A 14744-nucleotide genomic window follows, 5' to 3' on the forward strand; every position below is an offset into this window, starting at 1 on the left:
TTCTGTGGAATCTGAGAACAGATATTTCGGATCCCTTTGAAGACTATAGGGCCAAAGGAAATATCCTCCGATAACAAAGAGAAAGAAGCTTTCTGAGAAACTTCTTTGTGTTCTGTGAAATCATCTCACAGAGTTACAGCTTTCCCCTCAAGAAGCCTTTCGCTAAGACAGTTCTTGTGGAATTGGCAAAGTGATATTTGGAAGCCCTTAGAGGGCTATGGTGAAAAAGGAAATATCCTCAGATGAAATCTGGAAAGAAGCTTTCTGAGAAACTGCTGAGTGTTCTATTAATTCATCTCACAGAGTTACATCTGTATTTCGTGGATCTCTTTGATAGCCTTATTTCTTTGTAATCTGAGAACAGATATTTCGGATTCCAATGAAGACTATAGGGGCAATGGAAATATCCTCCGATAACAAAGAGAAAGAAGCTTTCTGAGAAACTTCTTTGTGTTTTGTGAAATCATCTCACAGAGTTACAGCTTTCCCCTCAAGAAGCCTTTCGCTAAGACAGTTCTTGTGGAATTGGCAAAGTGATATTTGGAAGCCCATAGAGGGCTATGGTGAAAAAGGAAATATCCTCAGATGAAATCTGGAAAGAAGCTTTCTGAGAAACTGCTTAGTGTTCTGTTAATTCATCTCACAGAGTTACATCTGTATTTCGTGGATCTCTTTGCTAGCCTTATTTCTGTGGAATCTGAGAACAGATATTTCCGATCCCTTTGAAGACTATAGGGCCAAAGGAAATATCCTCCGATAACAAAGAGAAAGAAGCTTTCTGAGAAACTTCTTTGTGTTCTGTGAAATCATCTCACAGAGTTACAGCTTTCCCCTCAAGAAGCCTTTCGCTAAGACAGTTGTTGTGCAATTGGAAAAGTGATATTTGGAAGCCCATAGAGGGCTGTGGTGAAAAAGGAAATATCCTCAGATGAAATCTGGAAGGAAGCTTTCTGAGAAACTGCTGAGTGTTCTGTTAATTCATCTCACAGAGTTACATCTGTATGTCGTGGACCTCTTTGCTAGCCTTATTTCTGTGGAATCTGAGAACAGATATTTCGGATCCTATTGAAGACTATAGGGCCAAAGGAAATATCCTCCGATAACAAAGAGAAAGAAGCTTTCTGAGAAACTTCTTTGTGTTCTGTGAAATCATCTCACAGAATTACAGCTTTCCCCTCAAGAAGCCTTTCGCTAAGACAGTTCTCGTGGAATTGGCAAAGTGATATTTGGAAGCCTTAGAGGGCTATGGTGAAAAAGGAAATATCCTCACATGAAATCTGGAAAGAAGCTTTCTGAGAAACTGCTTAGTGTTCTGTTAATTCATCTCACAGAGTTACATCTGTATTTCGTGGATCTCTTTGCTAGACTTATTTCTGTGGAATCTGAGAACAGATATTTCGGATCCCTTTGAAGACTATAGGGCCAAAGGAAATATCCTCCGATAACAAAGAGAAAGAAGCTTTCTGAGAAACTTCTTTGTGTTCTGTGAAATCATCTTACAGAGTTACAGCTTTCCCTTCAAGAAGCCTTTCGCTAAGACAGTTCTTGTGCAATTGGCAAAGTGATATTTGAAGCCCATAAAGGGCTATGGTGAAAAAGGAAATATCCTCAGATGAAATCTGGAAAGAAGCTTTCTGAGAAACTGCTTTGTGTTCTGTTAATTCATCTCACAGAGTTACATCTGTATTTCGTGGATCTCTTTGCTAGCCTTATTTCTGTGGAATCTGAGAACAGATATTTCCGATCCCTTTGAAGACTATAGGGCCAAAGGAAATATCCTCCGATAACAAAGAGAAAGAAGCTTTCTGAGAAACTTCTTTGTGTTCTGTGAAATCATCTCACAGAGTTACAGCTTTCCCCTCAAGAAGCCTTTCGCTAAGACAGTTCTTGTGCAATTGGCAAAGTGATATTTGGAAGCCCATAGAGGGCTGTGGTGAAAAAGGAAATATCCTCAGATGAAATCTGGAAGGAAGCTTTCTGAGAAACTGCTGAGTGTTCTGTTAATTCATTTCACAGAGTTACATCTGTATGTCGTGGACCTCTTTGCTAGCCTTATTTCTGTGGAATCTGAGAACAGATATTTCGGATCCTATTGAAGACTATAGGGCCAAAGGAAATAACCTCCCATAACAAAGAGAAAGAAGCTTTCTGAGAAACTTCTTTGTGTTCTGTGAAATCATCTCACAGAATTACAGCTTTCCCCTCAAGAAGCCTTTCGCTAAGACAGTTCTCGTGGAATTGGCAAAGTGATATTTGGAAGCCATAGAGGGCTGTGGTGAAAAAGGAAATATCCTCAGATGAAATCTGGAAAGAAGCTTTCTGAGAAACTGCTTAGTGTTCTGTTAATTCATCTCACAGAGTTACATCTGTATTTCGTGGATCTCTTTGCTAGCCTTATTTCTGTGGAATCTGAGAACAGATATTTCGGATCCCATTGAAGACTACAGGGCCAAAGGAAATATCCTCAGATAACAAAGAGAAAGAAATTTTCTGAGAAACTTCTTTGTGTTCTCTGAAATCATCTCACTGAGTTACAGCTTTCCCCTCAAGAAGCCTTTCGCTAAGACAGTTCTTGTGGAATTGGCAAAGTGATATTTGGAAGCCCATAGAGGGCTATGGTGAAAAAGGAAATATCCTCACATGAAATCTGGAAAGAAGCTTTCTGAGAAACTGCTTAGTGTTCTGTTAATTCATCTCACAGAGTTACCTGTGTATTTCGTGGATCTCTTTGCTAGACTTATTTCTGTGGAATCTGAGAACAGATATTTCGGATCCCTTTGAAGACTATAGGGCCAAAGGAAATATCCTCCGATAACAAAGAGAAAGAAGCTTTCTGAGAAACTTCTTTGTGTTCTGTGAAATCAACTCACAGATTTACAGCTTTCCCCTCAAGAAGCCTTTCGCTACGACAGTTCTTGTGGAATTGGCAAAGTGATATTTGGAAGCCCATAGAGGGCTATGGTGAAAAAGGAAACATCCTCAGATGAAATCTGGAAAGAAGCTTTCTGAGAAACTGCTTAGTGTTCTGTTAATTCATCTCACAGAGTTACATCTGTGTTTCGTGGATCTCTTTGCTAGCCTTATTTCTGTGGAATCGGAGAACAGATATTTCCGATCCCTTTGAAGACTATAGGGCCAAAGGAAATATCCTCCGATAACAAAGAGAAAGAAGCTTTCTGAGAAACTTCTTTGTGTTCTGTGAAGTCATCTCACAGAGTTACAGCTTTCCCCTGAAGAAGCCTTTCGCTAAGACAGTTCTTGTGGAATTGGCAAAGTGATATTTGGAAGCCCTTAGAGGGCTACGGTGAAAAAGGAAATATCCTCAGATGAAATCTGGAAAGAAGCTTTCTGAGAAACTGCTTAGTGTTCTGTTTATTCATCTCACAGAGTTACATCTGTATTTCGTGGATCTCTTTGCTAGCCTTATTTCTGTGGAATCTGAGAACAGATATTTCGGATCCCATTGAAGACTATACGGCCAAAGGAAATATCCTCCGATAACAAAGAGAAAGAAGCTTTCTGAGAAACTTCTTTGTGTTCTGTGAAATCATCTCACAGAGTTACAGCTTTCCCCTCAAGAAGCCTTTCGCTAAGACAGTTCTTGTGGAATTGGCAAAGTGATATTTGGAAGCCCTTAGAGGGCTATGGTTGATAAAGGAAATATCCTCAGATGAAATCTGGAAAGAAGCTTTCTGAGAAACTGCTTAGTGTTCTGTTAATTCATCTCACAGAGTTACATCTGTGTTTCGTGGATCTCTTTGCTAGCCTTATTTCTGTGGAATCGGAGAACAGATATTTCCGATCCCTTTGAAGACTCTAGGGCCAAAGGAAATATCCTCCGATAACAAAGAGAAAGAAGCTTTCTGAGAAACTTCTTTGTGTTCTGTGAAGTCATCTCACAGAGTTACAGCTTTCCCCTCAAGAAGCCTTTCGCTAAGACAGTTCTTGTGGAATTGGCAAAGTGATATTTAGAAGCCCTTAGAGGACTATGGTGAAAAAGGAAATATCCTCAGATGAAATCTGGAAAGAAGCTTTCTGAGAAACTGCTGAGTGTTCTGTTAATTAATCTCACCGAGTTACATCTGTATTTCGTGGATCTCTTTTCTAGCCTTATTTCTTTGTAATCTGAGAACAGATATTTCGGATTCCTATGAAGACTACTGGGGCAAAGGAAATATCCTCCGATAACAAAGAGAAAGAAGCTTTCTGAGAAACTTCTTTGTGTTCTGTGAAATCATCTCACAGAGTTACAGCTTTCCCCTCAAGAAGCCTTTCGCTAAGACAGTTCTTGTGGAATTGGCAAAGTGATATTTGGAAGCCCATAGAGGGCTATGGTGAAAAAGGAAATATCCTCAGATGAAATCTGGAAAGAAGCTTTCTGAGAAACTGCTTAGTGTTCTGTTAATTCATCTCACAGAGTTACATCTGTATTTCGTGGATCTCTTTGCTAGCCTTATTTCTGTGGAATCTGAGAACAGATATTTCGGATCCCATTGAAGACTATAGGGCCAAAGGAAATATCCTCCGATAACAAAGAGAAAGAAGCTTTCAGAGAATCTTCTTTGTGTTCCGTGAAATCATCTCACAGAGTTACAGCTTTCCCCTCAAGAAGCCTTTCGCTAAGACAGCTCCTGTGGAATTGGCAAAGTGATATTTGGAAGCCCATAGAGGGCTATGGTGAAAAAGGAAATATCCTCAGATGAAATCTGTAAAGAAGCTTTCTGTGAAACTGCTTAGTGTTCTGTTAATTCATCTCACAGAGTTACATCTGTATTTCGTGGATCTCTTTGCTAGCCTTATTTCTTTGGAATCTGAGAACAGATATTTCGGATCCCATTGAAGACTACAGGGCCAAAGGAAATATCCTCAGATAACAAAGAGAAAGAAACTTTCTGAGAAACTTCTTTGTGTTCTGTGAAATCATCTCACTGAGTTACAGCTTTCCCCTCAAGAAGCCTTTCGCTAAGACAGTTCTTGTGGAATTGGCAAAGTGATATTTGGAAGCCCATAGAGGGCTATGGTGAAAAAGGAAATATCCTCACATGAAATCTGGAAAGAAGCTTTCTGAGAAACTGCTTAGTGTTCTCTTAATTCATCTCACTGAGTTACATCTGTATTTCGTGGATCTCTTTGCTAGACTTATTTCTGTGGAATCTGAGAACAGATATTTCGGATCCCTTTGAAGACTATAGGGCCAAAGGAAATATCCTCCGATAACAAAGAGAAAGAAGCTTTCTGAGAAACTTCTTTGTGTTCTGTGAAATCATCTCACAGAGTTACAGCTTTCCCCTCAAGAAGCCTTTCGCTAAGACAGTTCTTGTGCAATTGGCAAAGTGATATTTGAAGCCCATAAAGGGCTATGGTGAAAAAGGAAATATCCTCAGATGAAATCTGGAAAGAAGCTTTCTGAGAAACTGCTGAGTGTTCTGTTAATTCATCTCACAGAGTTACATCTGTATTTCGTGGATCTCTTTGCTAGCCTTATTTCTGTGGAATCTGAGAACAGATATTTCCGATCCCTTTGAAGACTATAGGGCCAAAGGAAATATCCTCCGATAACAAAGAGAAAGAAGGTTTCTGAGAAACTTCTTTGTGTTCTGTGAAATCATCTCACAGAGTTACAGCTTTCCCCTCAAGAAGCCTTTCGCTGAGACAGTTCTTTTGCAATTGGCAAAGTGATATTTGGAAGCCCATAGAGGGCTGTGGTGAAAAAGGAAATATCCTCAGATGAAATCTGGAAGGAAGCTTTCTGAGAAACTGCTGAGTGTTCTGTTAATTCATCTCACAGAGTTACATCTGTATGTCGTGGACCTCTTTGCTAGCCTTATTTCTGTGGAATCTGAGAACAGATATTTCGGATCCTATTGAAGACTATAGGGCCAAAGGAAATAACCTCCCATAACAAAGAGAAAGAAGCTTTCTGAGAAACTTCTTTGTGTTCTGTGAAATCATCTCACAGAATTACAGCTTTCCCCTCAAGAAGCCTTTCGCTAAGACAGTTCTCGTGGAATTGGCAAAGTGATATTTGGAAGCCATAGAGGGCTATGGTGAAAAAGGAAATATCCTCAGATGAAATCTGGAAAGAAGCTTTCTGAGAAACTGCTTAGTGTTCTGTTAATTCATCTCACAGAGTTACATCTGTATTTCGTGGATCTCTTTGCTAGCCTTATTTCTGTGGAATCTGAGAACAGATATTTCGGATCCCATTGAAGACTATAGGGCCAAAGGAAATATCCTCCGATAACAAAGAGAAAGAAGCTTTCTGAGAAACTTCTTTGTGTTCCGTGAAATCATCTCACAGAGTTACAGCTTTCCCCTCAAGAAGCCTTTCGCTAAGACAGTTCCTGTGGAATTGGCAAAGTGATATTTGGAAGCCCATAGAGGGCTATGGTGAAAAAGGAAATATCCTCAGATGAAATCTGTAAAGAAGCTTTCTGTGAAACTGCTTAGTGTTCTGTTAATTCATCTCACAGAGTTACATCTGTATTTCGTGGATCTCTTTGCTAGCCTTATTTCTTTGGAATCTGAGAACAGATATTTCGGATCCCATTGAAGACTACAGGGCCAAAGGAAATATCCTCAGATAACAAAGAGAAAGAAACTTTCTGAGAAACTTCTTTGTGTTCTGTGAAATCATCTCACTGAGTTACAGCTTTCCCCTCAAGAAGCCTTTCGCTAAGACAGTTCTTGTGGAATTGGCAAAGTGATATTTGGAAGCCCATAGAGGGCTATGGTGAAAAAGGAAATATCCTCAGATGAAATCTGGAAAGAAGCTTTCTGAGAAACTGCTTAGTGTTCTGTTAATTCATCTCACAGAGTTACATCTGTATTTCGTGGATCTCTTTGCTAGCCTTATTTCTGTGGAATCTGAGAACAGATATTTCCGATCCCTTTGAAGACTATAGGGCCAAAGGAAATATCCTCCGATAACAAAGAGAAAGAAGCTTTCTGAGAAACTTCTTTGTGTTCTGTGAAATCATCTCACAGAGTTACAGCTTTCCCCTCAAGAAGCCTTTCGCTAAGACAGTTCCTGTGGAATTGGCAAAGTGATATTTGGAAGCCCATAGAGGGCTATGGTGAAAAAGGAAATATCCTCAGATGAAATCTGTAAAGAAGCTTTCTGTGAAACTGCTTAGTGATCTGTTAATTCATCTCACAGAGTTACATCTGTATTTCGTGGATCTCTTTACTAGCCTTATTTCTTTGGAATCTGAGAACAGATATTTCGGATCCCATTGAAGACTACAGGGCCAAAGGAAATATCCTCAGATAACAAAGAGAAAGAAACTTTCTGAGAAACTTCTTTGTGTTCTGTGAAATCATCTCACTGAGTTACAGCTTTCCCCTCAAGAAGCCTTTCGCTAAGCCAGTTCTTGTGGAATTGGCAAAGTGATATTTGGAAGCCCATTGAGGGCTATGGTGAAAAAGGAAATATCCTCACATGAAATCTGGAAAGAAGCTTTCTGAGAAACTGCTTAGTGTTCTCTTAATTCATCTCACAGAGTTACATCTGTATTTCGTGGATCTCTTTGCTAGACTTATTTCTGTGGAATCTGAGAACAGATATTTCGGATCCCTTTGAAGACTATAGGGCCAAAGGAAATATCCTCCGATAACAAAGAGAAAGAAGCTTTCTGAGAAACTTCTTTGTGTTCTGTGAAATCATCTCACAGATTTACAGCTTTCCCCTCAAGAAGCCTTTCGCTACGACAGTTCTTGTGGAATTGGCAAAGTGATATTTGGAAGCCCATAGAGGGCTATGGTGAAAAAGGAAACATCCTCAGATGAAATCTGGAAAGAAGCTTTCTGAGAAACTGCTTAGTGTTTTGTTAATTCATCTCACAGAGTTACATCTGTGTTTCGTGGATCTCTTTGCTAGCCTTATTTCTGTGGAATCGGAGAACAGATATTTCCGATCCCTTTGAAGACTATAGTGCCAAAGGAAATATCCTCCGATAACAAAGAGAAAGAAGCTTTCTGAGAAACTTCTTTGTGTTCTGTGAAGTCATCTCACAGAGTTACAGCTTTCCCCTGAAGAAGCCTTTCGCTAAGACAGTTCTTGTGGAATTGGCAAAGTGATATTTGGAAGCCCTTAGAGGGCTATGGTGAAAAAGGAAATATCCTCAGATGAAATCTGGAAAGAAGCTTTCTGAGAAACTGCTTAGTGTTCTGTAAATTCATCTCACAGAGTTACATCTGTATTTCGTCGATCTCTTTGCTAGCCTTATTTCTGTGGAATCTGAGAACAGATAATTCGGATCCCATTGAAGACTATAGGGCCAAAGGAAATATCCTCCGATAACAAAGAGAAAGAAGCTTTCTGAGAAACTTCTTTGTGTTCTGTGAAATCATCTCACAGAGTTACAGCTTTCCCCTCAAGAAGCCTTTCGCTACGACAGTTCTTGTGGAATTGGCAAAGTGATATTTGGAAGCCCTTAGAGGGCTATGGTTGATAAAGGAAATATCCTCAGATGAAATCTGGAAAGAAGCTTTCTGAGAAACTGCTTAGTGTTCTGTTAATTCATCTCACAGAGTTACATCTGTGTTTCGTGGATCTCTTTGCTAGCCTTATTTCTTTGGAATCTGAGAACAGATATTTCCGATCCCTTTGAAGACTCTAGGACCAAAGGAAATATCCTCCGATAACAAAGAGAAAGAAGCTTTCTGAGAAACTTCTTTGTGTTCTGTGAAGTCATCTCACAGAGTTACAGCTTTCCCCTCAAGAAGCCTTTCGCTAAGACAGTTCTTGTGGAATTGGCAAAGTGATATTTGGAAGCCCATAGAGGGCAATGGTGAAAAGGAAATATCCTCAGATGAAATCTGGAAAGAAGCTTTCTGTGAAACTGCTGAGTGTTCTGTTAATTCATCTCACAGAGTTACATCTGTATTTCGTGGATCTCTTTGCTAGACTTATATCTGTGGAATCTGAGAATAGATATTTCGGATCCCTTTGAAGACTATAGGGCCAAAGGAAATATCCTCCGATAACAAAGAGAAAGAAGCTTACTGAGAAACTTCTTTGTGTTCTGTGAAATCATCTCACACAGTTACAGCTTTCCCCTCAAGAAGCCTGTCGCTAAGACAGTTCTTGTGGAATTGGCAAAGTGATATTTGGAAGCCCATAGAGGGCTATGGTGAAAAAGGAAATATCCTCAGATGAAATCTGGAAAGAAGCTTTCTGAGATACTGCTGAGTGTTCTGTTAATTCATCTCACAGAGTTACATCTGTATTTCGTGGATCTCTTTGCTAGACTTATTTCTGTGGAATCTGAGAACAGATATTGCGGATCCCATTGAAGACTGTAGGGCCAAAGGAAATAATCTCCGATAACAAAGAGAAAGAAGCTTTCTGAGAAACTTCTTTGTGTTCTGTGAAATCATCTCACAGAGTTACAGCTTTCCCCTCAAGATGCCTTTCGCTAAGACAGTTCTTGTGCAATTGGCAAAGTGATATTTGGAAGCCCTTAGAGGGCTACGGTGAAAAAGGAAATATCCTCAGATGAAATCTGGAAGGAAGCTTTCTGAGAAACTGCTGAGTGTTCTATTAATTCATCTCACAGAGTTACATCCGTATGTCCTGGATCTCTTTGCTAGCCTTATTTCTGTGGAATCTGAGAACAGATATTTCGGATCCTATTGAAGACTATAGGGCCAAAGGAAATATCCTCCGATAACAAAGAGAAAGAAGCTTTCTGAGAAACTTCTTTGTGTTCTGTGAAATCATCTCACAGAGTTACAGCTTTCCCCTCAAGAAGCCTTTCGCTAAGACAGTTCCTGTGGAATTAGCAAAGTGATATTTGGAAGCCCATAGAGGGCTATGGTGAAAAAGGAAATCTCCTCAGATGAAATCTGTAAAGAAGCTTTCTGTGAAACTGCTTAGTGTTCTGTTAATTCATCTCACAGAGTTACATCTGTATTTCGTGGATCTCTTTGCTAGACTTATTTCTGTGGAATCTGAGAACAGATATTTCGGATCCCTTTGAAGACTATAGGGCCAAAGGAAATATCCTCCGATAACAAAGAGAAAGAAGCTTTCTGAGAAACTTCTTTGTGTTCTGGGAAATCATCTCACAGAGTTACAGCTTTCCCCTCAAGAAGCCTTTCGCTAAGACAGTTCTTGTGGAATTGGCAAAGTGATATTTGGAAGCCCATAGAGGGCTATGGTGAAAAAGGAAATCTCCTCACATGAAATCTGGAAAGAAGCTTTCTGAGAAACTGCTTAGTGTTCTGTTAATTCATCTCACAAAGTTACCTCTGTATTTCGTGGATCTCTTTGCTAGCCTTATTTCTGTGGAATCTGAGAACAGATATTTCGGATCCCTATGAAGACTATAGGGCCAAAGGAAATATCCTCCGATAACAAAGGGAAAGAAGCTTTCTGAGAAACTTCTTTGTGTTCTGTGAAATCATCTCACAGAGTTACAGCTTTCCCCTCCAGAAGCCTTTCGCTACGACAGTTCTTGTGGAATTGGCAAAGTGATATTTGGAAGCCCATAGAGGGCTATGGTGAAAAAGGAAATATCCTCAGATGAAATCTGGAAAGAAGCTTTCTGAGAAACTGCTGAGTGTTCTGTTAATTCATCTCACAGAGTTACATCTGTGTTTCGTGGATCTCTTTGCTAGCCTTATTTCTGTGGAATCGGAGAACAGATATTTCCGATCCCTTTGAAGACTATAGGGCCAAAGGAAATATCCTCCGATAAAAAAGAGAAAGAAGCTTTCTGAGAAACTTCTTTGTGTTCTGTGAAGTCATCTCACAGAGTTACAGCTTTCCCCTCAAGAAGCCTTTCGCTAAGACAGTTCTTGTGGAATTGGCAAAGTGATATTTGGAAGCCCATAGAGGGCTATGGTGAAAAAGGAAATATCCTCAGATGAAATCTGGCAAGAAGCTTTCTGAGAAACTGCTTAGTGTTCTGTTAATTCATCTCACAGAGTTACATCTGTATTTCGTGGATCTCTTTGCTAGCCTTATTTCTGTGGAATCTGAGAACAGATATTTCGGATCCCATTGAAGACTATAGGGCCAAAGGAAATATCCTCCGATAACAAAGAGAAAGAAGCTTTCTGAGAAACTTCTTTGTGTTCTGTGAAATCATCTCACAGAGTTACAGCTTTCCCCTCAAGAAGCCTTTCGCTAAGACAGTTCCTGTGGAATTAGCAAAGTGATATTTGGAAGCCCATAGAGGGCTATGGTGAAAAAGGAAATCTCCTCAGATGAAATCTGTAAAGAAGCTTTCTGTGAAACTGCTTAGTGTTCTGTTAATTCATCTCACAGAGTTACATCTGTATTTCGTGGATCTCTTTGCTAGACTTATTTCTGTGGAATCTGAGAACAGATATTTCGGATCCCTTTGAAGACTATAGGGCCAAAGGAAATATCCTCCGATAACAAAGAGAAAGAAGCTTTCTGAGAAACTTCTTTGTGTTCTGGGAAATCATCTCACAGAGTTACAGCTTTCCCCTCAAGAAGCCTTTCGCTAAGACAGTTCTTGTGGAATTGGCAAAGTGATATTTGGAAGCCCATAGAGGGCTATGGTGAAAAAGGAAATCTCCTCACATGAAATCTGGAAAGAAGCTTTCTGAGAAACTGCTTAGTGTTCTGTTAATTCATCTCACAAAGTTACCTCTGTATTTCGTGGATCTCTTTGCTAGCCTTATTTCTGTGGAATCTGAGAACAGATATTTCGGATCCCTATGAAGACTATAGGGCCAAAGGAAATATCCTCCGATAACAAAGGGAAAGAAGCTTTCTGAGAAACTTCTTTGTGTTCTGTGAAATCATCTCACAGAGTTACAGCTTTCCCCTCCAGAAGCCTTTCGCTACGACAGTTCTTGTGGAATTGGCAAAGTGATATTTGGAAGCCCTTAGAGGGCTATGGTGAAAAAGGAAATATCCTCAGATGAAATCTGGAAAGAAGCTTTCTGAGAAACTGCTGAGTGTTCTGTTAATTCATCTCACAGAGTTACATCTGTGTTTCGTGGATCTCTTTGCTAGCCTTATTTCTGTGGAATCGGAGAACAGATATTTCCGATCCCTTTGAAGACTATAGGGCCAAAGGAAATATCCTCCGATAAAAAAGAGAAAGAAGCTTTCTGAGAAACTTCTTTGTGTTCTGTGAAGTCATCTCACAGAGTTACAGCTTTCCCCTCAAGAAGCCTTTCGCTAAGACAGTTCTTGTGGAATTGGCAAAGTGATATTTGGAAGCCCATAGAGGGCTATGGTGAAAAAGGAAATATCCTCAGATGAAATCTGGCAAGAAGCTTTCTGAGAAACTGCTTAGTGTTCTGTTAATTCATCTCACAGAGTTACATCTGTATTTCGTGGATCTCTTTGCTAGCCTTATTTCTGTGGAATCTGAGAACAGATATTTCGGATCCCATTGAAGACTATAGGGCCAAAGGAAATATCCTCCGATAACAAAGAGAAAGAAGCTTTCTGAGAAACTTCTTTGTGTTTTGTGAAATCATCTCACAGAGTTACAGCTTTCCCCTCAAGAATCCTTTCGCTAAGACAGTTCTTGTGGAATTGGCAAAGTGATATTTGGAAGCCCTTAGAGGGCTATGGTGAAAAAGGAAATATCCTCAGATGAAATCTGGAAAGAAGCTTTCTGAGAAACTGCTTAGTGTTCTGTTAATTCATCTCACAGAGTTACATCTGTATTTCGTGGATCTCTTTGCTAGCCTTATTTCTGCGGAATCTGAGAAGAGATATTTCGGATCCCTTTGAGCCAATAGGGCCAAAGGAAATAATCTCCGATAACAAAGAGAAAGAAGCTTTCTGCGAAACTTCTTTGTGTTCTGTGAAATCATCTCACAGAGTTACCGCTTTCCCCTCAAGAAGCCTTTCGCTAAGACAGTTCTTGTGGAATTGGCAAAGTGATATTTGGAAGCCCATAGATGGCTATGGTGAAAAAGGAAATATCCTCAGATGAAATCTGGAAGAAGCTTTTTGAGAAACTGCTTAGTGTTCTGTTAATTCATCTCACAGAGTTACATCTGTATTTCGTGGATCTCTTTGCTAGCCTTATTTCTGTGGAATCTGAGAACAGATATTTCGGATCCCATTGAAGACTATAGGGCCAAAGGAAATATCCTCCGATAACAAAGAGAAAGAAGCTTTCTGAGAAACTTCTTTGTGTTCCGTGAAATCATCTCACAGAGTTACAGCTTTCCCCTCAAGAAGCCTTTCGCTAAGACAGTTCTCTTGGAATTGGCAAAGTGATATTTGGAAGCCGATAGAGGGCTATGGTGAAAAAGGAAATATCCTCACATGAAATCTGGAAAGAAGCTTTCTGAGAAACTGCTTAGTGTTCTGTTAATTCATCTCACAGAGTTACATCTGTATTTCGTGGATCTCTTTGCTAGACTTATTTCTGTGGAATCTGAGAACAGATATTTCGGATCCCTTTGAAGACTATAGGGCCAAAGGAAATATCCTCCGATAACAAAGAGAAAGAAGCTTTCTGAGAAACTTCTTTGTGTTCTGTGAAATCATCTCACAGAGTTACAGCTTTCCCCTCAAGAAGCCTTTCGCTAAGACAGTTCCTGTGGAATTGGCAAAGTGATATTTGGAAGCCCATAGAGGGCTATGGTGAAAAAGGAAATATCCTCAGATGAAATCTGTAAAGAAGCTTTCTGTGAAACTGCTTAGTGTTCTGTTAATTCATCTCACAGAGTTACATCTGTATTTCGTGGATCTCTTTGCTAGCCTTATTTCTTTGGAATCTGAGAACAGATATTTCGGATCCCATTGAAGACTACAGGGCCAAAGGAAATATCCTCAGATAACAAAGAGAAAGAAACTTTCTGAGAAACTTCTTTGTGTTCTGTGAAATCATCTCACTGAGTTACAGCTTTCCCCTCAAGAAGCCTTTCGCTAAGACAGTTCTTGTGGAATTGGCAAAGTGATATTTGGAAGCCCATAGAGGGCTATGGTGAAAAAGGAAATATCCTCAGATGAAATCTGGAAAGAAGCTTTCTGAGAAACTGCTTAGTGTTCTGTTAATTCATCTCACAGAGTTACATCTGTATTTCGTGGATCTCTTTGCTAGCCTTATTTCTGTGGAATCTGAGAACAGATATTTCGGATCCCATTGAAGACTATAGGGCCAAAGGAAATATCCTCCGATAACAAAGAGAAAGAAGCTTTCTGAGAAACTTCTTTGTGTTCTGTGAAATCATCTCACAGAGTTACAGATTTCCCCTCAAGAAGCCTTTCGCTAAGACAGTTCTTGTGGAATTGGCAAAGTGATATTTGGAAGCCCTTAGAGGGCTATGGTGAAAAAGGAAATATCCTCAGATGAAATCTGGAAAGAGGCTTTCTGAGAAACCTCTGAGTGTTCTGTTAATTCATCTCACAGAGTTACATCTGTATTTCGTGGATCTCTTTGCTAGCCTTATTTCTGCGGAATCTGAGAACAGATATTTCGGATCCCATTGAGCTAATAGGGCCAAAGGAAATAATCTCCGATAACAAAGAGAAAGAAGCTTTCTGAGAAACTTCTTTGTGTTCTGTGAAATCATCTCACAGAGTTACCGCTTTCCCCTCAAGAAGCCTTTCGCTAAGACAGTTCTTGTGGAATTGGCAAAGTGATATTTGGAAGCCCATAGATGGCTATCGTGAAAAAGGAAATATCCTCAGATGAAATCTGGAAGAAGCTTTCTGAGAAACTGCTTAGTGTTCTGTTAATTCATCTCACAGTGTTACATCTGTATTTCGTGGATCTCTTTGCTAGACTTATTTC

The sequence above is a fragment of the Macaca nemestrina genome, chromosome 20 (genome assembly GCF_043159975.1).
Source record: "Macaca nemestrina isolate mMacNem1 chromosome 20, mMacNem.hap1, whole genome shotgun sequence".
Lineage (NCBI taxonomy): Eukaryota > Metazoa > Chordata > Mammalia > Primates > Cercopithecidae > Macaca > Macaca nemestrina.